The 24719-nt window shown below is 43.6% G+C and overlaps 1 long non-coding RNA gene across 1 annotated transcript in view; it reads right to left on the bottom strand.

Annotated features, from left to right (window-relative positions):
* Positions 1 to 24719, bottom strand: part of LOC144791582 (uncharacterized) — a 361016-nt gene that overhangs the window by 18034 nt on the left and 318263 nt on the right. Inside the window, exon 4 of the long non-coding RNA XR_013602432.1 lies at positions 7876 to 7975. This is a non-coding gene — a long non-coding RNA (uncharacterized LOC144791582). The remainder of the gene's footprint in view (positions 1 to 7875; positions 7976 to 24719) is intronic.

Here is a 24719-nt window from a genome sequence, read left to right as displayed (position 1 = left end):
CTCGTTCCTGTCCCCCATTCTCCATCTTCTAGGGCTGAGGCTCACCATCCGTCCCTCACTTTCACCCCTCTGGTGCCCGTGGGCCCTTCCCGCTCCATATTCCACCCCCTGCTCTGTACTTACCACACACGTGTCACCCTATTGGTGAACACTTCACTAGTCACCCTTTCCATTGTCATCTTCTGTTGTTGGTCCAAGTTCCTTGATGCGGACTCGGACAACTCTTCCAGAGACTACTCCTTAGTCCTTACACAACTCTTCCCCATGACCCATGCTTCTCTGCCCTGAGGCCACCCCAGGGCTTCCCTCTTCCTCAAACTTCTTTTATGGTGTACATCCACCATGGCCTACACAATGCTCATCGCTGAACCTCTTAAAATATGGATCCCTTCTTGCCCCTTGTAGCATCCTCCCCAGCTCCAGGACATGGAAATGATTACGCCACACACGGAGCTTGGTATTATTAGTCTTTATTTCTTAGCAAGTAACTGCTAACTCAACATTCTAACTCAAGAATTCTATCCCCACACCCGAAAATGTACGTCACTGTCCTACGGAGTCCATCAGGAACCAAAAGGGTCCCGACATCTCTAACTCACAAGACACTACATGTCCCCCTTTGTTAAATAAAAAAGTACAAATATTACATATATACATCACAACTCTTTAAGTCATTGTGAAGCTTGAATTAATCACCCATATCTTGTCCTATGAGGCTGTAAAGAGAGAGAAGTGTCCATGACCGGCACTGGTGATAAAGAAACAGGTGTAAGCGTTGGGCTCTCAGAAGTCTCAATTGAAACAGTCTAATACCTGACATCTGGAAGTAGCAAAGGATGAGGCAGATGCTTGAAATGCAAAGAATCTTGTGTAATGGACTTTCCGGGATGGTGAGCAGTCACTGTTTGTCCTTTACTAGCCACAACTACGAATGGGTCTGCATCCTGCCCACTAAAAATTGCGCACAATAGCTTTAAATATCTGGACATTTATGTGACACCCCAAACAGAAGAGTTTTTTCAAAGAAATCTGTGCCCTCCCCTGGAACGGTTCAGGCGAGACGTGACACACTGGCACGGCCTGCCGCTGACCTTGTTGGGCAAGGCAGCCCTTTTTAGGTTTCGGCTGGCGTAGCACTGTTTGTTTTGGTCATTTCGCCGAAGATGGCGCCCGGGCAGTAGCTTCGTATTCGAACAGCTACCGACTGATCCCGCAACTGGGGTTCTGCACTTTGTCCATTTTTGATTTTGTTTATTTTTTCCGTATGATTCTTGTTTTAAACGCCCTCAACTCTGCAATTTACTTTACTCTCCTCTCTCCGGGTGGTAGTTATCCACTGCCTTGGAGGATTAAGGGGGCGCGGCCTCTTGCAGGCTGGCGGGTGGGCCGAGCGGCAGGGCACTCACCTCAACCCTTCCAGTTGTGGGGTCCATGGGCCCTGGAGGTATCCCCCTGCTCAGGGCCCTCGTTGAATCGGCTGTGCTCTGTTCCATGATAGCCACCCACACCCTGGTTCCAGCGACTCCTCGGTCTGCGGGGGCTGTGGGCTTGGGTATGCCATTGGCTCCATGCTAACGCTGCGTGTACCTGGCGGGGCCACCGAAGGCTGCGCGCCTCGGCCCGCTCCACTCGTAGCTCCGTGGTGTCAAGGATCCACTTGCCCAGTTGTGGCACTGCGGGCGTCTGGTCTATGCAGTAGTTGAGGCCATTATCTTGCCTGGGGTCGTTCTGTCCTCCTAGGCATCAGGCAAGGCAAGTGTGCCTGTAAAGTGCTGCGCGGTTGAGTGCGGTTATAGCAAGACATAGCTTTGCCCCTCCCCTTTTGTGGGGGTTTTCTATGGTCTCCAAACGATGCCTTGTAGGACCGGCTGTCCCTGTCTGCGGGTGTTGGGGCAGGTCTGACCTGGCGAGATCCGGCGTGCAAGCGAATTTGTGTAGCAATTTTTCAGCATAAGAATAGCTGGGTTCACGCTCGCGGAGTGCCGTGTTTTTCAAGGTGTGGCATACATGCTTAAGCAGCACCAACGAGCGTTAACGTGCTGCAGGTTGGAGAAATACCTTTCCCCAGTCTCGCACAAAGCGATCTCGCCACAATGTTTTCCACTAATGTTAGCATGAAGGGCCCCATCTGGAGGTAATCACACAAAGTGCAGGTGGCAAGGGATATCATTTGTGCCTCTCTTGCTATGCATTTGGCCAAAAACCGGTAAGCTCGACAGGCACTGCGATAAAGGTACTCCTGCAGAGCTTTAGGGGTAACTACCGGGAGAAGAGAGGATGTGACATAACGGCCGGATGTGCTGTCTGTGAAGTGTGATATCCCAGTTCAAGCCTCGGCATGGGCTCAACGTCCTGTGAGTGTGGAAGAATCACTCATCTCCCCGTGCCTAGTAACAGCACCTAACATGAGTGTTACGTATTTTCAGGTAGGTAAAAAGGAGCATTCGATGACCTAATAAATTTGTGTCATGCTGTGGGCCACATTTAATTGCAAAGGATGAAGCAATCCATGTAACAGAGACTCAGAGCTGGAAGCAGGGAGGCGTCCGTCACAGTCGTCCCGTCCGCACTGTACACTGCACTATGGGTCAGCAGCATGACGCCTCGGCTGCGAGTGCGTGCCTATAGTTCTTCATTAGAGATAAGAAATCTTGTTGCGCATCAGAAGGTGCTGATCGTAGTGGCCGGGTCTCTGTGTTAAGGCAGTGTCGGCACTGGTGCGACCGCTGAACCCTATGCTTTGGAGGGTTAAATGTGCTATACTGCAGTGCGATCCAACGAACTAATTCGACATATACCATTGCCCTCTCAAGTGCGGGGAAGGTAAGCCCCAGCAGCTGTGGTATGGTCAGCCTAGATCACTTCTCCCACTCAGAGGTTACTATGCCTCGAGGGAATGTCGGAACAATGGGGAAGTGAGGGGGAACACTGAGCAGGGAGCAGCTGCGGGCATCATTAAATGGAATAATCAGTGTGGAGCGAGAGTCAGCATCGCACAGCGCCAGACATTCAGCTGCATTTAGAGGAACTAGCAGGCTAACACCAGGTTATTCAGTTAGTACAATTGTTGGTGTAAAATGTCTGTGCTACATATAATGGTCACAAAGGCTGATGAACCTGTCGAGCGGGCAGCAAGTTACAAGTGGCACGACAGATTGGAGTCGGGTCGGGGCAGATATTGCGTGTGGAGCTCGTGGACTCGCCCACCTTCCCCATGTTCGTCCTTCAGCACTGGTGTGTGTGTGTGTGTGGCTCTGGGTGTGTGTGTGGCTCTGGGTGTGTGTGTGTGTGTGTGGCTCTGGGTGTGTGTGTGTGTGTGTGGCTCTAGGTGTGTGTGTGTGGCTCTGGGTGTGTGTGTGTGTGTGGCTCTGGGTGCGTGTGTGTGTGTGTGTGGCTCTGGGTGTGTGTGTGTGTGTGTGGCTCTGGGTGTGTGTGTGTCGCTCTGGGTGTGTGTGTGTGTGTGTGTGTGTGTGTGTGGCTCTGTGTGTGTGTGTGTGTGGCTCTGGGTGTGTGTCTGGCTCTGGGTGTGTGTGGCTGGCTCTGGGTGTGTGTGGCTGGCTCTGGGTGTGTGTGTGTGGATCTGGGTGTGTGTGTGTGGTAGTAATTGCTGTCTGCTGAGCTCGTCCGTAGGGTACAATAGGTCTCACATTTGCGAGAGATTAAGCTAATGGCAATGTAAATGACAATGCCATTTATTTATCTGTTTTCAAAACCAACACATAAATACAAATTTTGTCATTTACAATGCCAATAGCTCTAATTTTTCCAAAGGCGAAACCATTGCATTGTAAATGCTTGTTAAAATGATGTCACTTCCCAGATTTGTATACATTTTGGAAAACACTCCATTTGTTGTGCCGCCAAAATATTTCAAAAAGATAGCGGCGGCTGTCTCCAATCTGCTCTGGGGACATAAACCAGCGCGCATAGCACAGGGAAAGTTGGTGAGGAGCTGGTATGACGGCGGGATAGCCCTTCCAGATATACAATTCTACTACTGGGCGGCCCAGTTAAAAATAATTAATCAATGGATACACGCACCTCAGACAGAACCAGCGTTCCAGGCGGACAGACAAGGGCTGGGAGAATCGGGAATCATGTCTGTGCTATACGACAGAAGTAGATCAACCTCCCTTATTGGACCGGCCGCACACACAGTCCATATATGGTACACAGCGCAGGTACGATTAAAATGCAAGGGTGTTATGACGCAGATGACACCACTGTGGTCGGCACGGCAGCTCGGGCGACTTCAAAACAGTAAGGGATTTCAGGCTTGGGATCTCATAGGTATCTCCACGGTGGGGGATTTATGGAAGAGGGGAAAAATGGTTCCGTTCGAACAACTCAGGATCCGCTATGAACTAGCACCCACGGAGCACTTCCGATACATGCAAATTAGGCACGCACTGCACTCTGTTCTTAAGCCTGTTACGGACATCCCAGAAGCCACCCCCTTAGAGGACAGACTATTGACTGAACACATGTCCAAACGGGCTACCTCCTTCACTTATCGCAAACTAATTAACAACATGCTGGACCCGATGCTGGCACTCAGACATAAATGGTCCACTTCTCTGGGAGATATTGAGGATGCAGACTGGCAGACAGCGCTGTCATCTCCCTGGGAAGTAGCCATATCATCCAGACAACGCCTAGTGCAGTTAAAGATACTACACTGTACATATTACACCAGAGTAATCCTTTTCACAATAGGGAGAGCCACACATCGGTTTTGCCTACGCAAATGCGGGGAGGAGGGGACCTTTACCACACCATACGGCAGTGCCCGCAAATTGCAGCCTACTGGGTCCAGATGATGCGTACAATATCACAGGTTATGGGGGTGTCCCTTGTGCCGGAGCCGAGGCGCTGTCTCCTAATCCTGTGGAAACCAAATGATCTTTCACACCCGGCTCAGGATTGGTTAGTGTTGGGGATGATGTTTGCCAAACATAATACTGCTAAGAAATGGGGATCCGAAGATGCACCAACGCTCGGAGACTGGTGTAGAGATATGGACGAACCTATGTTAGCTGAAAGGGTTGTATACACTCACAGAGGATGCCCCCGGAAATGGGAGAGGTTATGGGGGCTTGGAACACATTCAGGGGCTCTATCTGTGACCCACCTATGCATGAAACGGAAGACATGTCTGAGTGAGGGGATGGGGGGTGAGGGTGAAGCGGTATGACAACAGCAATATGCCAATAATAGCGACTGAAGTGCAACATATATTAGAAATGTGTGTAGTACTGCTGATATTTGTTTTTGTATGTATTGAACAATGCATTAACCATGTAATTTCAAAATGACCTCTTTTCTTTACCACAATAAAAAGTTTTCGAAAAAGAAAAAGAATGGGTCTGCATCAAATGGAGCATCAGACTTGCATTTTATTTTCTGTCTTACAAGGAGTCGATCTCCTGTAATTACAGTGCTCTTAGCACATTGACGCTTGTCTCCGTAGATTTTCATCTTGCGCTTATGACACAAACCTGTTTGACGAAGTTCACCATCATTAGATCTTTTATTGGTCCACTGTGAAACTTGGTCATCATGGCTCTACCGGACATCAGGTTGCAGGACTTTTACCTGTATTTGAATGGGGAGTCGACAGGTATGCAAGAAGAGCAGAATGAAGAGCTGCAAGTTCTTCTTGAGGGTGCTTGTGGCGAAGTAGGTGTGCTTTTCTGATGCTTGACATTTAGATGAGTAAGAAAGTCTTCAAATTCTCGACTGTTGAAAGGTGGGCAGTTGTCAGACTTCACAATCAAAGCAACACTGTATGTTGCAAAAATACCATCTATCCTCTCAATGACTTTTTCATGGGTGATTGATGAGAGGTCTTCTACCAAGGGACAATGAGAATATTCATCAATGACTACCATTAGATGATGTCCATTATCAAGGGGTCCAAAGAAGTCACCAGCAATTTTTTCCCCACCATGCTTTGGAAGATGAGACATGTTCAATGGATGCTGGGTTGTTTTGATAGATAAGCAGTTGCAGAAATGACAGGCCTTTAATTCCCTTTCAACTCTTTCATCAAGATGAGGAAGCAAGACTTGGTCTCGGAGAGTTCGCTTAGTGGTGACAATTCTGCAAAGTCCTTCATGTGCTACTTCAATTACTTGCTGTCTCAGACTCTCTGGTATGACAGTTCTCAAACTACCTAAAAAAATACCTGCTTGAGTAACAGAAAGTTCATCTTTTACATTTTTGAATTTCTGATAGTCACATTAATTTGTAAGAGACCGAGTGTGCTGTTACCAGGATTGATGTGCAATGTCTTTGAGTGTTAGCATATCGCTGTCTGTGCTCGTGGCAGTAACAATTTGTTCCAGTGAGACAGCGGTAGGTGTACTGGACTTTACAAAAAGTTAATGTAAGCTTCAGCCACTTTGGAAGTGGTACCCTGACAAAGTGAAAAATAGTCAGCAAGGTTTTGATCTTTCCCTGGTCAGTGCACAATAGTGTGGTCATCTTCCGGTAGGCACAAACCTCAATGTTCAATACGAGGAGGCATCTGGTCTTTAGCAAGGCCAAAGATGATAAGCAATGCTTGATGATCTGTGACAAGAGTGAAATGCTTACAGTATAAACACATGTGGAAATGCTCATAAGCCCACACCACAGCAATTGTTTCTTTTTCAGGCTGTGAAAAGGCACGTTCAGTTTGTGACAAACTTCTGCTACCATAAGCCACTATGGGCCATATGTAGGTGGCCAAATACCGGTCGGTAACATCGGCCGTTACCGACCGGTATTTTGAGTTTCAGATGTAGGTGGCCAAAATATTACCGATTCTGTAAATTTACCGAATCGGTAAATTACCGATTCGGTAAATGTACAGAATCGGTAATATGGGATGTAGGTGGCACTGGAAACAGTGCCACAGGCCCTTAGGAATTCGTTATTTACCATGAAATATTATGGCATGGTAAATAACGAATTCCTGTGTACATGCACATCTGTGCATGTACACCTGTGCCATGTGGCACACAGACATGCCCTAAGGGCATGTCTGTGTGTCACATGGCACACAAGCCAGAAACAGGGGTGCAACAGGGTGTCAAAGTGACACCCTGTCCCCCTTGTGAAATCGGTAATTTTACCGATTCGGTAATTACCGAATCGGTATTTGCTATTGAATCCTATGGGCTTCAAGGCCCATAGGAATCAATGGCAAATACCGATTCTGTAATTACCGAATCGGTAATTACCGAATCTTACCGATTCGGTAATTGTTACAGAATAATTACCTACATGGCATTTACCGAATTGTAAATACCGAATCGGTAAAATTCGGTATTTACAATTCGGTAAATGCCATTTACCTACATATGGCCCTATATGCCTTTGAGCATTTGGGTGTCCAATGTGTTGGGCAAGTATTGCGCTCAACCCTAACGGGCTTCCGTCAACAACGACTTCTGTATGCAAATTTGGATCAAAGTAGGCCATTTCAGTGGTGTTCTCAATTGCATGATTGGTGTTCTTGAATCTTTGTTCACATTCACGTGACCACTGAAACCATTGTGTTTCGTTTAGTCTCTTAATGTAGCAATTACTGTGGCAAAATGATGTATGTATCTAGAAAAGCAACTAGCCTTACCAAGAAAAGAGTGTAACATGGTAACATCTTATGGGGTCAAGTGGGTGGGGCGTCACTACACCCCAAATCCAGACGCACAGCGAGAATCACTGAAAATTGCATATATTCGTTTGCATTTTCTCCGTTTTTTGCGCTAATAAATCCATTTTACACCATAAGTTGATATGAGTTCATTCTTTAATTCCAATTTGATATCCACACTTGATGAGCCAATGTTTTAAGACACTTCTTAACACCACGGATATGCCTCAACTGACCTTTTTCGGGCACGCGTCAAACATGTTACATCCTTAATATACAATGATGATGTCACCCAATGCATTTCAAACTTTTCAAAAGTCCTTCCTCAGGGGTCCACTGTAAAATTAAAAAAGTTGCTATGAACATTTTGCTTGAGTAATCACAGTAAAAAGCAGTTCAAAACCCAACAGGCGTAACTATTCTGTTGTTAGAATCTCCCCATAATTATAAACATTTTTGGCGCTGCCCTCGGAACACATAGCAGAAATACTGCCGTAGTTAGAAAAAAAGGAATCTCCTGGACTCGCACTCCTACCACGATGTTAAACCCTTAATAACCTCACGAATGGGGCCCAATATACCAACCCAGTGGTCCTCGTTATCTTTTCCCTCGTTATTCACCCAGGTTTCCAGCCTCTCATTCCCATACCTGTAACATTAACACACTCGATGGCGGCGTTTAGCTGCACGCCGTCTTCTTCTAAACGCCGCCATCGAGTGTGTTAATGTTACAGGTATGGGAATGAGAGGCTGGAAACCTGGGTGAATAACGAGGGAAAAGATAACGAGGACCACTGGGTTGGTATATTGGTATATTCCAATTGATGATACCCTTTGTTCAGATCGAGGTAAGAGAGGACTTTGGCACCATTCAACTGTGTGAACATGTCGGCAATGTGTGGACCTGGATGTCACTCTCTTTCAGCTGCCTTGTTAGCTTGAAGTATATCAAAACAGATACATATAGCTCCTTCACTGTCCTTTTTGGTCACTACTTCTATGGGTGAAATGATTGGTGTTGGACCAGTTGATCGCTCAATGATATCATGCTTAAGTAAGGTCTCAGGTTCTTTTTCAACAGCTTCCTGTAAATGGAAAGCAATTCCATGATGTCTTTGAGCAACAGACCGAAGGTCTTCATCAATATGCAGTTGTACTATCATTCTTTTCATTTTTCATAATCCATGAAAAAAATGATGGAAACTGACTTAGTAGTTTGTGATGAGCCTTCATGTTGTAGTTTACAGATATCTGTCCCATTTCAGCAGCAGTACTGAAACTGAGTAAACAGACACTTCACGCAGTACCTTGAAGTACGTGAATGGGTGCTTGTACTTTTGTCTTTTTGTGCCTCATGGTTGCTGCGAATGAACCTTAACTTTTTAATGGTATTGATGTAGCCACACTGGGAACCCACAGCAGCCCTGGCAATGTTGACAGACCAACCCCCCTGCTGTTTTTGTTACTGGGGGACGATACAGCAGCATTGCTGCAAAACTGCCCCCCCCTCAGAAAATGTCCTGACCAATGAAAACCGGCCCTCACCCTTCCAGCCTCCCGGGGAAACACTCTTTGCCCGCTATGGACAATTCGGCCCTGGAAGTAGCCCATGTATACACTTTAGTCTTCAACAGTGTGAGATGAGGCATTGGAGACAGTTCATTGCACTTCTCTTCAGTCATGATGTTTATCTATACACCACTGTTTATGAAGGAAGGTATGGAGCAGCCATTCACCTTTAGTCTGATTTAAGGACAATGTCTGAATGACTTTTGTGATTTTACTTGTCAACTTTTCTTTGACTCATATTCTTCCTTGCATGCGGCCAATCCGGCATCTACACGTTTCTCTGAGGTAAACAACGACATCACACATTCATCTTCTTCACTTTCAATTGATAATGACGGTGAAGAACTTTTAGACAAAGAGTTAAACAACAATCATATCTTTTGATGTCAATTTGCCTCAGCTGATGTTGCCACTTGGTCTTGTGGGTGTCAGTAGAACGTTGCATCTGGAATTTTTGTATGTCCATTGTGTTTTCTCAGCATGACATACTTAGTTTTTCCTTCACTTTGCAAACCGTTGCAAAATGGATCTCTTTCTCACAGCTCTTGCATACTTGTTCAGTGTAGGGACATTTACTTTCATGTGGAAATGAAAATTCGCATCTGAAGCAGTTTCTTTTTCTTTGGGGAGATCACTTTGTGCCCTTCAGCATTGTGTTTCTGCTTACTTTTTATGTTCATGGCTTACTCACTTTGAGCACCTCCTCTGGCAGTCATGAGTACTCGCTCCAGACTGAGTGTTTCTCTCAGCATTTGTCTCTGAATAAATTGAACAAACAACCATCTATAACTCTGAGACGCATGGCTTCTTCACCATTGAATTCATTGAGGTTATAATGTTTGATGAGCGTATCAAGTCTTTCAACAAATTTGTCACCAGCTTTCTGTCTTTCCTTACTGAGAATATATCTTTTGTAATGAACATTTGGCACTGGATTAAACTTAATATTTAGCGCTTCTCTGAGTTGACAGTGTGAGACTTTGTCAGCATGTGGTATTTTCTTTATTACTTCCTTTACTTCTTCACCTGCTAGATTCTTAAGATATTTGATAATCTTTGTATTATCTGCTTCTTCCAGTGCATCGATGACATCATCAAATGTTTCTATCCAGGCAGTCCATCTGGCACCAATATTCTGCTTCCTGGCGGTATCGAATGGAAGTGATGGTTTCAGGAAGGAGTCAGCATTATATTTAGAGTTCCTTTCAAAAGCCATTGAAAAGTTTCACTATTTCGATCACCACCCATGGACCTTCAGTTGGCCCAACAGGATTCACCAGCCTCATAGTCACAATCCCCATACTTCTGCTTCTTATTGCAGCACCTGGTGCTGAGGTCAGAAGGCTCCCTTAGCTCCGGTTCTGGTACGCATACTAGTAGTCTCTGGATCCGTTTATCGCCACCTTTAATTCTTCTCTGCCTTTATCTGCTTCTAAACACAGAGTTCTCTTGCACCCAGCTGTCACCGCTTGTTGTACTTTCCATACCTGGTTGCCGCTGCCTTTAGCGCCATCCTTCCGAATTACTTATAGCTTAGTGTTGCATTGTGGTACAATACCTTCTTCGGTGTACAGTCATAATATCGAGTCAATTATTTCGACTGGACAGAATATCGAGTAAAAAATATAGAATGGACATAATATCGACTAGACATAATATAGACAACAAAAATATCGACTAGAGAAAATTAATATCGAATAGAATGGACATAATATCGAATCAAAAATATAGAATGGACATAATATCGACTAGACATAATATAGACAACAAAAATATCGAATTTAAGGTAAGTTAATAATAATTTTTATTTTTTGTGTAATATAAGTCTGTAGCGGGTTGTGGGTTTATAGGGGAATAGGGTGGGAAGTAATTTAATTCTAATTAATTAAATATGTTAATTTATTTATTGATATATATTTAGAATTAATTGTTAATTAATTATTAATTGGTAATTAATTAAAATATAATTGGTAATTAATTATAATTGATTAATTGATAAATATTTTAATTTTAGTAATTTATTTTCTGTAGCGGGTTGTGGGTTTATAGGGGAATAGGGTGGGAAGTAATTTAATTATAATTAATTAAATATGTTAATTTATTTATTGATAATAATTTAGAATTAATTGTTAATTAATTATTAATTGGTAATTAATTAAAATATAATTGGTAATTAATTATAATTGATTAATTGATAAATATTTTAATTTTAGTAATTTATTTTCTGTAGCGGGTTGTGGGTTTATAGGGGAATAGGGTGGGAAGTAATTTAATTATAATTAATTAAATATGTTAATTTATTTATTGATATTTTTTAAAAATTAATTGTTAATTAATTATTAATTGGTAATTAATTAAAATATAATTGGTAATTAATTATAATTGATTAATTGATAAATATTTTAATTTTAGGGTTCAGGGTCAGTTTTCAGTTTTTGGGTAAAGGGGTATTTTTAGGGTTCAGGGTCAGTTTTCAGTTTTTGGGTAAAGGGGTATTTTTAGGGTTCAGGGTCAGTTTTCAGTTTTTGGGGTAAAGGGGTATTTTTAGGGTTCAGGGTCAGTTTTCAGTTTGTAGGTAAAGGGGTATTTTTAGGGTTCAGGGTCAGTTTTCAGTTTTTGGGTAAAGGGGTATTTTTAGGGTTCAGGGTCAGTTTTCAGTTTTTGGGTAAAGGGGTATTTTTAGGGTTCAGGGTCAGTTTTCAGTTTTTGGGGTAAAGGGGTATTTTTAGGGTTCAGGGTCAGTTTTCAGTTTGTAGGTAAAGGGGTATTTTTAGGGTTCAGGGTCAGTTTTCAGTTTTTGGGTAAAGGGGTATTTTTAGGGTTCAGGGTCAGTTTTCAGTTTTTGGGGTAAAGGGGTATTTTTAGGGTTCAGGGTCAGTTTTCAGTTTGTAGGTAAAGGGGTATTTTTAGGGTTCAGGGTCAGTTTTCAGTTTTTGGGTAAAGGGGTATTTTTAGGGTTCAGGGTCAGTTTTCAGTTTTCGGGTAAAGGGGTATTTTTAGGGTTCAGGGTCAGTTTTCAGTTTATGGGTAAAGGGGTATTTTTAGGGTTCAGGGTCAGTTTTGGGTTTTTGGGGTACAGGGGTACTTTGTAAAAATAAAGTAAAATTACATTTAAATTACATTTATTTAATAAAATTAAATTATATTAAATTATATTATAATATTTTTTATTAATTTATATTCAAAAAATTATTATATACTTACCAATACTTATGTTGTAATGGTATGCGTTGTAAAGGTATATGCGTTGTAAAATCTTGCGTTGTAAATGTATGCGTTGTAAACGTTTTTGCGTTGTAAAAGTTTTGTTGTAATGGTAGGCGTTGTAAAAGTATGCGTTGTAACGTCATACATCCCTGGAGTGGGAATAGTAATTTTAACCTCTACGCTATCCAGCGCTTTCCCTACTGTTGCACCCACTGGAGTGGGAGTAGTAAATTTTACCTCTACGCTATCCAACACTTTTGCTAATGTTGAACTCACTATAGTTGTAACAATAAATTTTAAACATTTTCTAAAATGTTATATATGTTTATTTAATAATATGTTTAATATATATATATATATATATATATATATATATATATATATATATATATATGTGTGTGTGTAATTTTTGGTGATATAATTTTTTTAATTAGATAAATTATTTATTAAAATTATATTTTTTTAATAATTATTTCTAAGTTTATATTAAATATATTTATTACTATATTAGTTTTAACTTACTTTTAAGACATTTTAAAAAATCGATATTTTGACAGTCTATATTTTTGTAAGTCGATATTTTGGAGTCGATATTTTGGTACTTACCTGTTTGAAGATAGGGAGTCGATATTTTGTCAATCGATATTTTTGACTCGATATTTGTGTATCTCGATATTTGTGTCGTCGATATTATGTCAGTGATCCACCTTCTTCATAGCCTTACCAGCAGGTTTCTGGCCAACGATAAGTAAACTTCTCTGAGAGGCCTACATTCACTTTGAAAACTTCGCAATGGCTGGAGTGGCACTGTGACTCCACATATGCCAGACATTGATCTTCACTTCGAGTGAGGATCGTGTGGCATGCACCAGCAGTTCGCTGGCTGACAGCACACTCTCTGGGAGAGCACTGTTGATTCTTGGGTTACATAGCCCCTATCTCATCGCTAGTTGTAGCCTCCTCCCCAGTGTAAATGGTTACACCTCTTCCCCCATGTAAATGATTACACCACACACAGAGCTTGGTATTAAACGTCTTTATTTCGCAGCGTGTACCTGCTAACTCAAAATTTTAAATGATGAATTCTATCCCCACACTCAAACACTTCCGTCACCGTTCTATGGAGTCTGTCAGGAACCAAAACGCTCCTGTCATCTCTAACGCAAGAGACACTACACCCCTGCTTGCCAAACTTTTTGTTATTTCCTTGCGATACTGTGGGGGTGCACCATCCCCTCCCGTCCTCGGGCAAACACTTGTTTTCTTCCATCTCTCTCTCTGAGGGGGCTGGAGTGCCTGTGCTATTCTCACCTGCTGTGACCCTCTGCCGCCCGGCTACTCGGTGCCTTGTACATGCTGGCGAGTGCACATAATGGGGGACCAAGCATGCCTCTTCGTCCCTGGGAGGTTCCCAAACCCCATCTCAACTCACTGGAATTATAATGTTTACACAGCTGCCCAAATAGCATTGAGTAAGGAAGTTGCTGTCACTAGTCCAAGAGAGTACTGCTCGATATCGCCAACGTTGTGGCCTTGGTATCCAGCTCCCTTGGTTCCTGCATTTGCTGAGGAGTTCTTTTTGCCTTTTTGATCCTTCACGGGCTCGTGGGCGATTCCTGTTCGTTTTTGGGTTTCCTGTTTTAGCTGTCCCCGCCTTCCCGCTGTGTTAGTAAGGTAGTCAGTTTCCCTCCCCTTGTCCTATTTTTGGCCCTTTCCCTTGTTTTGTCTCCTCCCTTGTTTTTTGCCCGCTTAGCGTCTTTGTGTGTAACGTTTTGGAAGGAGAGCGGGGGCTCCCGTTCTCACCTTAGTCTTGCCGGCAGCAGCGCGGTGTTTAACGCGCTGTTTGTTTCCTTCGAGCAGACTTTGGGTATTGCCTGTCTACATCGTTAATCACGCGGAAGTGACGTTTTAGGTCATTCCGCTGTTCTCTTCCCGTTTACACTAGACGCTGGCGTTTTGGGAAGGAGAGTAGCTAGTCTCTTTCCGTTTTTCCCTAGCCATATTCCTTTACTAAGGGGTTTTTTGTAGCTGGTGTTTCTTTTGAAATAGTACCCAGCTTACTTTTTCCCCTTTTACGGTGCTTCAATTTGCACTTTCAGTGTATGCAGGACACTCCGTTTTTTGTGCCCCTGACTGGGTTTAAATATCCTTGGAGTACTATTTTATATTGTGGATAACCCAGTCCCTACACGAAGCCAAGCCTGCACTTACCACTGGTAAGGAGGGGGTATATGTTATTTGGTGTTTTGGTGGTACATGGTCATGAATGCAGAGGCCATATTGTTTATTGTGTATTGATTGAGAGACGTTCTCTCCCTTGTTGTTACAGGTGCAGAGGCGTGAAGGAGGGAGCCGTGTCCTGCCATTCCACAGGGTGGGAGACTTGGTGTCTCGTATTAAACCACCCTCTTTTCGGGTTCACTGGAAGGCTCACTGGAGATTCTAATCAGTGGGTTTTCAGTGGATACGAGAAGGGGATTGGTGCATGCTACGCTCCTGCGGTGCTTGGGCGGGCTGAGCAGGGTCCAACACTGGAAAGGACAACTATTATGTTATAGGCCCCATATGAGTCACACTCAGGTTTTCTATAGGCTGGAAACTGGTTAAGTTATTTCTTATGTTGCTACATGTGATATCCTTTGGTCTTGGGCAGTTGCATAGACTGTCCAAATGAAAGCTATTTGCCATTTCTATTATTATGGTTTATATGGGTACATTCTGCCTTTGGTAAATATTCTACATTATTTGGACTAAATCATAATCTTATTTCCCGGAAGTGTGATGGGGTGATGTTTCCTGCCATAAATGTGGTCTTTGGACTGTTAACGAATGCATAATAGCAAGTATACAAAATATAGGGAAGTATTGTAGAGCTGTCAAGTTGTCACATGATGTACAGGAACAGCTTATCCAGTGTCAGTTTTGTCTCTGCATCATGGTACTTGTACATCTGCATTTAAAATGGGAAGAGTAAAATTAGAAGGGCCAGAATGCAAATATACAAACAGGACTAGAAATGCTTCTAATACCAGGCACAGGAAATCTCTACAACTGCAAAGCCAACCGTTTTCCACAAACAGGCACTTGATCATCTCTTTTAATTGTGTAGTTTTCTTATTTTAACATAAAGTGTGCTTCATTGGGACACATTAGATACACATGTGAATGCTGCGAAATACAACAGTCCTGTATTTTTACTGTTCGGAGAAGACGTCTGGACAAGTAAAGATTGTAGTTTATGAGGAAAAAATTCCAGTACACGGTTTGTACTCGATTCATTTTATATTATCTGATTCTTGACTCATAGAGTCAGTACAAGAGAGACAGCCAACTCGTGTTTTGCCCCCTATACATGGCCATCCGACATGGGGCTTCCTCAGGGCTGTACATATATAACATACATAAGTGAAACAAATGACACAACATAGGAACATGTAGTGAGCAACAAAAAAAATGCACAATAAAGATTATGTGGTTGAGTACAAAAGACAGATAACATACATAAATCACATATGAAATGATACAGTAAGGTGGTCAGGTTGAAGAATACATTGTATATTAATAACATGGCTAGTATGCCCGTAGTTGGGAATCCAACATATAGTACATGACATATACATATTAATAAACAATTGGTGAAGGCCATTAATCTATCTATTTTCCTTACTTTTTCTCAAACCTTTCTACATCCTCATTGCCACTCTTCATTATATCAATATATAATCTATTCTTCAACCTGACCACCTTACTGACACAGTGCGTGATACTAAAGTTGTGCCACTGGGGGCATGAGTTGCCTGATAATCTTGCTTCTGTCTTTGCCCCATCGGTCAAAAAACTTTAGCAATTCACTGTTTATTTCCTGGATCCCAAGCACACAACTTGTACTTTGTATCTCAACATTGCCCATAGTCCATTTCCCTCTGCACTGAGTTCCTTTTCTGCCAGATTGGGAGTGCATGACTTGCTCATCACCTTGATAAACCTTTTGTATGTCTTGCCCTCTAGTAACAGTGCCTGATTATTTGACACCCCCTGATTTCCTTCCATCTCTTTTATCCATGTCTTTTAGTGTTGCTATTACTCTTAGCAAGGGCATGACTGAAGGATGCAACCAATTAATTTGAATTGAAAAGTGTGCCATATTTTTTCCTGAGGTCGAAGCAATGGCCTTTAAGCAGGGAATGTTATGAAAAGGTTCTTTCCAGCTGTATTTAAAGAACACCCCCGAAGGCAAACCATCTGCCATTCTCGCCAGATGCTTTGGTAAATTTGTATCACCAAAGATTTCTTTATATACGTCTACACATACAGAGCTCTATCCTCACACAACCCGTCTACTGTATTCCTTATGCTGTCTGGATTTTTACATCTACATTTAATGACAATTCTGGAGATAAAGAAGGATATCCGTACATTTCTACGCATAGGACTGCTCTGTTTCACAAAGAATAAGACGATATTTGCAGAGGAATTTCATGTTTTAAAAATGTAAGTTTTCAACTGGAAGTATTTCGTTTTTTAGTCTCACATATATAAAGATATATTTTCTGAACATCAGTGGTCTGTGTGTGGCTGTGTATTTATTTATTTATTTATTTATTTTCGGTTCTTCTATAGCGCAAGAATTCGATCTCCTAGGAGATATCTCCGCGCTTTGTTTTTCCGCTGGTAGAGCTAAAACCGAATATCTGTATGGTAATGCTAGGGTTACTGAGTAGAAAATAAATATGTCTTCAGGCATTTCCTAAATGCAAAAAGGTTGGAGTTTAGTCTAAGAGTAATGGGTAGTGAGTTCCAGAGGGTAGGGCCCTTGTATGAAAGGGCTCGACCTCCCTGTCTTTCTCTTTTGATCCTAGGGATCTGAAGCAGAGCTTGATTTTCTGATCGTAGGGTTCTCCCAGGTTGGTAAAGTTTGAAGATTTCAGTCAGATATCTAGGACCAATTCCATACAGCAATTTATGGATAGTACAACATATCTTGAACTGTACTCTCAAGCGAATGGGCAGCCAATGTAGCTTGTTTAGTAAGGGGCGAGAAGACGTTCTGGCAGGGGCATTGAGAATTAGCCTGGCAGCTGTATTTTGAGCTACTTGAAGCCTCCTTATCTGTTCCTCGTTAGCAGATATCAATAAACCATTGCAGTAATCTAATCTACTAATTACCAGTGTCTGCACTAGTGTTTTCCGGTGATGATCCGCTAGGTAGGGAAAAACCCTTCTAAGTAGGCCAATCTCTCTCATACAGGTACCTGTGACCTGTATGGCGTGGTCTTTAAGCACCAATGACTGGTCAAGTTTGACACCCAGATTTTTTACGCTTTCCTTTGGACATGGAGCTGTACCCAGTTCCGGAGGCCACCACTCAGGTGACCAAAGGAGTGGGGCATTTCCAAAGAGCATGACCTCCGTCTTACCCACATTGCATTGTAGGCAGTTGGAGGTCATCCATCCAGCTATCGCTCTCATTCCAGCAGCAAAAGAATTTTTGACTGGAGGGGTCATATTTTGGAATGGGAATAATAGCTGGGTGTCGTCAGCGTAAGATATAGGTGTGAACCCATGTTCCCTAACAATATTCTAACAACAAGAAACCTGTAAGTCGAAAAGTACAGAGAAAGATAACGCTGGCATTGGAAAAAATTGCACAGAGAGAGTGAAATTAAACTGGCATATCAACAGAAAGCTGTTAAAGTCCTATCAGACCACCCAGATGGCGGAGCCTCATCACGTAGGACTCCTAGACCTTGGTTTGTGTGCAAGTGCCCAGACGTATTTTGGCATTGCATCACCCAGCCATGGTCTAGTCACCAAAGTTGTTCAAGCGGATGGTGTGTCTGACATGTGCAGTGCAAAAAATCAAGTGGTGTGTATAAAATGGCTGAACAGGCAAACAAATAAACTTTAATGGCGTTCGCCTGAACGTCAGGTTAAAAATTAGTGAGGTGACAGTGTGACAAAATCACTGTCTAACTTGCTTGGTAAAGATCAAAAATTAGGGCCAACATGTTTCTGTACCCAGTTCCGGAGGCCACCACTCAGGTGACCAAAGGAGTGGGGCATTTCCAAAGAGCATGACCTCCGTCTTACCCACATTGCATTGTAGGCAGTTGGAGGTCATCCATCCAGCTATCGCTCTCATTCCAGCAGCAAAAGAATTTTTGACTGGAGGGGTCATATTTTGGAATGGGAATAATAGCTGGGTGTCGTCAGCGTAAGATATAGGTGTGAACCCATGTTCCCTAACAATATTCGCCAGGGGGGCCACATACACATTAAATAATGTGGGGCTTAGGCATGAGCACTGTGGAACCCCCTTAGTGAGCTCCCTGAAGATGGAATAATGGGAGCCCAGGCGAACATTTTGGTAGCGATTGGAAATGAAACTTTTTAGCCATGATAGGGCCATTCCATCCACTCCTATCCCCTCCAGACGGCTGATCAGGGTGTCATGAGACACCGTGTCGAAAGCAGCGGACAAATCTAATAGCACCAGAATCATTGATCCTCCCCTATCCTGTGCCATCCGGATGGTATTGGTCACGGAGAGGAGGGCTGACTCTGTGCTATGATTTGGCCTGAACCCAGATTGAGAAGGGTCCAGGCCGTCCGCTGCTTCGATGAATTTAGAAAGATGAGAGTTGACGTGTCTCTCAGTCATCTTACTCAGGTGGGGTAGGAGGGATATGGGTCGTAAATTATTAAGGTCCGACCATGGTAACGCTGTGTTTTTGCGTATTGGGTTCACTACTGCCCTTTTCCAGTCCTTGGGAATCTTTCCTTCTTTAAGAGAAAGATTAATGAGTGTTTTAAGGCTCAGCGCTAATATGCTACCCAGGGGAGCTATCATTTTAGCAGGTAGTAAGTCAATGGGTGAGCCTGATTTAATTAAGTTAAGTAGAGTATTTACTTCAGTTAGACTGATCTCTGGGATCGTAGTCAGAGTGAGTCTACTTAATCCACTTTTAGTTGACTCAAGGCTAGGGATGTTGGTAGAATCCCTATTATTTGATGCCTTGGTAATTTTTTCATAAATTAAATCAATTTTATTTTCAAAGAATACAGAGACCTCATCACATAGGTTCTGACTAAAGTCATCTGGACTTTCACAGGCTGTGGGGTTAACAAAGGATTGTAAAATTTAAAAAAGTTCCCTGGTAGAATTTCCTGCCTCTGTTATTTGTAGATCAAGTTTATGCTTCCGAGCTTTTTTTATATTTTTAAGATACTTAGATTGAGCCTCCAGATAGAGTGTTTTGCTAATAGGAGCACGTGTTTTCCTTCATTTTTTCTCCAGACTCCTACATTTTTGTTTCTCAGCTCTTAGTTCTTCTGTATACCATGTTTCTGTTTTTACTTTAGTACATTGCTTATGCAATTCTAATGGTGCGAGTAAATCAATAGCATCCAGGAGTGCTTTATTGAACTTGGCTAAGCCTTGTTCAATGTTATCCTCTTCAAAGAAAATGGGTTCTTTCCATATTTTCTGTAGTTCTTCAGGAGTTATTTTATGCCATTTTCGTTTCCAAATAGCAGGAAGAGGTTTTTGGAGCAGTGGATAAGGGCCAAGTAACTTGAAGGTTAACATATAATGGTCTGACCAACTGATAATGATGGGAGGGCAACATATTATCTTGGGGCAGTTGGTAAAGATTAAGTCCAATGTATGACCGCCCAAGTGTGTTGGGCCTTTATTCTGAGTTTTAAGTCCCAAACTAGATAGATCACTAAGCAAGGATATGGTGTCCGGGTTGTTTGGTACATCTATATGAACATTAAAATCTCCAAGGAGAATGAAATCCTCATTAGCTCTGAGGTACGGGGGTAAAAGTTCCATAAGGGTTAAAGAAAAATCAGAATATGAGCCAGGGGGACGATATATTAATGCTCCTTTCCACTGTGATTTAAGGGAGAGCGAAAACCTGAAAATCATTAATTCCATCTGAGCATTACAACGTTGGTCTAATACTGAGACTTTTAGGTTCTCTTTATAAATAACAGCCACACCTCCTCCAGTTTTATTCAAGCGATCTAGATGTAAAATCTTATATCCAGCTGGAATTCCTAGCATTATTGTGGGGATAGTGTGAGGCTTCAGCCAGGTCTCTGTAAGAAAACAGATGTCTGGCATGTCTGTGTTAATGAGATCCCATAGTTGTTGATAGTGTTTAGGTAAAGAACGTATATTTAATAAAAAACACTTAAATCCTGGAGGTCCTTTTCCGACAACATGGTTAACATTGAGTGCGTTAGCTACTCCAAGCAGGGAGGATGTCTGATCAGGCTGTTTCGTCACGGCTGAAATGCCCATGTCAGTAGGGAGATCCCTCATTGGACATATGTGTACAGCCTGGAAGCGACAATTAGCACAGGAGAAAGGGCCCTCAAAGTTAGGCCAGAGTTCTCGCATGCAAGTAGTGGTGGAGATCGGGGTCATGCTAAGGAGTTGTTCCCTAGAGTAAGATATGTTAGAGCTGACCTGTGTCCCAAGGATTCCAATTCCAGGGGTCAACGCCATGTCCCTTCGTCCCGTCCTGTCGCGGACGGGCGCAGATGGGCTTTTCTTCGGCGCTTCTTAGGCGCGCTCGAAGGCGCCCCCTGCGCGCAACCACTGCGCGCTTGATAGGAAGGCGTGGCTAAATAGCCCTGAGGACGGTGACGACTAGAGCGCTGACCTACGCTCTAGCGGAAGTGGAAGTTCGTATGCCTGGCTCTTACCTGTCCGCCCTCCGCTCTACGGCAATAATTGCCGAGTCGGACCGGGGCGGGCAGGCTCCAATATCGAGCCCAGACAATGCGGGGGAGAGTATTTAGGAAATTACGGCAATTTATATTTGTACTTGTGGATTATTAAAATCAATCCTAAAAACAATGTAAAAATCGGTCGCAAATATAAAAAAATGCCAAAGTCTTGTTTTCCTTCCTAGCTCCTCGCAGCCCTCGCAGTCAGGACAGACAAACAGTCTAGGAACTCTACCTTCGTGTCAACAGCGGGTCGGGGAGACACTGCCACCGCCTCCCTACCGCAGCCACTCAGTAGTCAGACCAGTCTAAATAGCCCTGAGGACGGTGACGACTAGAGCGCTGACCTCCGCTCTAGCGGAAGTGGAAGTTCGTATGCCTGGCTCTTACCTGTCCACCCTCCGCTCTACGGCAATAATTGCCGAGTCGGACCGGGGCGGGCAGGCTCCAATATCGAGCCCAGACAATGCGGGGGAGAGTATTAAGGAAATTACGGCAATTTATATTTGTACTTGTGGATTATTAAAATCAATCCTAAAAACAATTTAAAAATCGGTCGCAAATATTAAAAAATGCCAAAGTCTTGTTTTCCTTCCTAGCTCCTCGCAGCAAGGACAGACAAACAGTCTAGGAACTCTACCTTCGTGTCAACAGCGGGTTGGGGAGACACTGCCACCGCCTCCCTAATGCAGCCACTCAGTAGTCAGACCAGTCTAAATAGCCCTGAGGACGGTGACGACTAGAGCGCTGACCTCCGCTCTAGCGGAAGTGGAAGTTCGTATGCCTGGCTCTTACCTGTCCGCCCTCCGCTCTACGGCAATAATTGCCGAGTCGGACCGGGGCGGGCAGGCTCCAATATCGAGCCCAGACAATGCGGGGGAGAGTATTTAGGAAATTACGGCAATTTATATTTGTACTTGTGGATTATTAAAATCAATCCTAAAAACAATTTAAAAATCGGTCGCAAATATTAAAAAATGCCAAAGTCTTGTTTTCCTTCCTAGCTCCTCGCAGCCCTCGCAGTCAGGACAGACAAACAGTCTAGGAACTCTACCTTCGTGTCAACAGCGGGTCGGGGAGACACTGCCACCGCCTCCCTATCGCAGCCACTCAGTAGTCAGACCAGTCTAAATAGCCCTGAGGACGGTGACGACTAGAGCGCTGACCTTCGCTCTAGCGGAAGTGGAAGTTCGTTAGCCTGGCTCTTACCTGTCCACCCTCCGCTCTACGGCAATAATTGCCGAGTCGGATCGGGGCGGGCAGGCTCCAATATCGAGCCCAGACAATGCGGGGGAGAGTATTTAGGAAATTACGGCAATTTATATTTGTACTTGTGTATTATTAAAATCAATCCTAAAAACAATTTAAAAATCGGTCGCAAATATTAAAAAATGCCAAAGTCTTGTTTTCCTTCCTAGCTCCTCGCAGCCCTCGCAGTCAGGACAGACAAACAGTCTAGGAACTCTACCTTCGTGTCAACAGCGGGTCGGGGAGACACTGCCACCGCCTCCCTACCGTAGAGACAAAATCCTGTTTTGTGACTAACAGCTAAGGAGAATGATGCCATTTGTGACAAACGAACCTCGCACACCTTTCCAATTTCCTATTCATAGGCTGAGGGACGGATGGTCGAGTCTGAGGCGTATCAAAGATAGTAACAACATCTGTACATGGCCACGACTTGCTGCTGTGGTGAATCAGCGCTGCTGGTCCTTGTGGAAGGCTCGGTTATGTACTATGCTATGCAGCTTACGTCATAAGAAAGTTATCATGTGAAAGAAATCACCATAGACAACGTCTGGTTTCAGCGGCAGCCGGCTCAGGTAAGCATAGTGGGGCGGAGTAGGGTGCGGCGGCGAAGGGGGGGGGGGAAGCTGACAGACGACGGAATAGGTATTATTTATTTATTTAATTAGACCTATTTCGCTGTCTGTTGACTACCCCCCTCCTCCACCCCGCCCCCGGCTCACCGCGTATACCTGTGCCGGCCGCCACTGTCTGATTTGCACGCTACACTCGCTCGCTGGGTCTAATTGGGGTACATCAGATGTCATTGTGAAAATACACAGCATACTCCTAACAGAGAAATCTGTGCATAGCAATGCTTTCACTCCTGACATTTTATAACCAAGTTTCTTATACTGTTAGAAACTATAGTCTTAGAGTACTGTCGGTAGGTCCTGCTTAGGGCCAGCCTGGAAATCCAAACCAGCCTTAGCAAATTTGATCAAACCAGTCCCCATATGGTACATAGCGAGCAAGACTGACCACTACAAGGGAGATTGGTGGGCATTCCCCATGCCCAAGAAAAATTGGAAATAAATGGTGCATTCTACAACACATTTTCCATACTATAGTCAATTGTATTCACTTTTAAAGAATAGTAGATAATGACCTTATAGTGAACCAAGATACCTAGGGCCAGATGTAGGAAGCCTAATTCCGGTCGGTAACGGCCGAAATTACCGAATTTCGGCCGTTACCGAACGGAATTAGGCTACTGAGATGTAGGTGCCCAAATTGCTAATTCGGTAATTTACCAATTCGGTATTTTAAGGAATCGGTAAATTACCGATTCCTTAAAATACCAAATCGGTAAATTACCGAATTAGCAATGTAGGGAGCACTCAAATGAGTGCTTTCCCCTTTTTGGGATTCGTTATTTACCACCAACTACAAGTTGGTGGTAAATAACGGGAAAAAAAAAAGCAATTTCATGCAAATTGCTTCAGTGCCATGTTGAAGACATACATGCCCACCTATACACAATTGAGGGGTGCAACAGGGTGTCAAAGTGACACCCTGCCACCCTTCAATGTATTCCCCCTTTTACCGAATCGGTATTTACCGATTCGGTAATTTACATTCATTCCTATGGGCCTCCAGGTCTGGGCACCTCCGTTTTCCGCCGAAATGCCGCCGCTGGAGGTTCCTCAGGGGTCTATCCTGAGCCCCACCCTCTTTAATATCTATATGGCCCCTCTGGCGGCGGTAGCGGAATCCTTTGGTGCCCTGATCATATCTTATGCTGATGACACCCAGCTCCTTTTTACGTGTAATAAGGGTGAGGTCTTTGACGGTAGTCGGATCAAAGAATGTCTGAGCGCTGTTTTTGACTGGTTTCAGCGGTACAGTCTGAAATGCAACTCCGATAAATCGGAGTTGCTTTTTTTCGGATGTCCGCCTGATCCCAGCTGGAAGACATGGTGGCCTCAGGACATGTTTCCTCCTGACGTTGCCTCTTCAAAAGCCAAAAACCTTGGTGTTCTGTGCGATGACGGCCTCTCTTTCAGACCCCAGATCATTGGGTTGTCCGGGAAATGCTTCGGCATTTTGAAAATGCTGCGGAAGTTTCTTCCGCTGTTGTCTCTGCAACATAAAAAAATCATTGTTCAGGCTTTGATAGGCTCGAGTTTGGACTACGCGAAAGCCCTCTACCTCGGTCTGCCCAAATATCTTCTGGCACGTCTGCAAATTGTGCAGAACTCTGCTGCGAGAGCCATTTTTGGTCTTCAGCGTAGGGCAAAAGCCTCAGAGCTGCTCAAGAGACTGCACTGGCTTC

This window comes from Lissotriton helveticus, chromosome 11, assembly GCF_964261635.1.
Source record: "Lissotriton helveticus chromosome 11, aLisHel1.1, whole genome shotgun sequence".
NCBI classification, from domain to species: Eukaryota; Metazoa; Chordata; class Amphibia; order Caudata; family Salamandridae; genus Lissotriton; species Lissotriton helveticus.
Note: the sequence above shows the minus strand (reverse complement) of the source record. Positions and strands in the feature narration are given on the sequence as shown.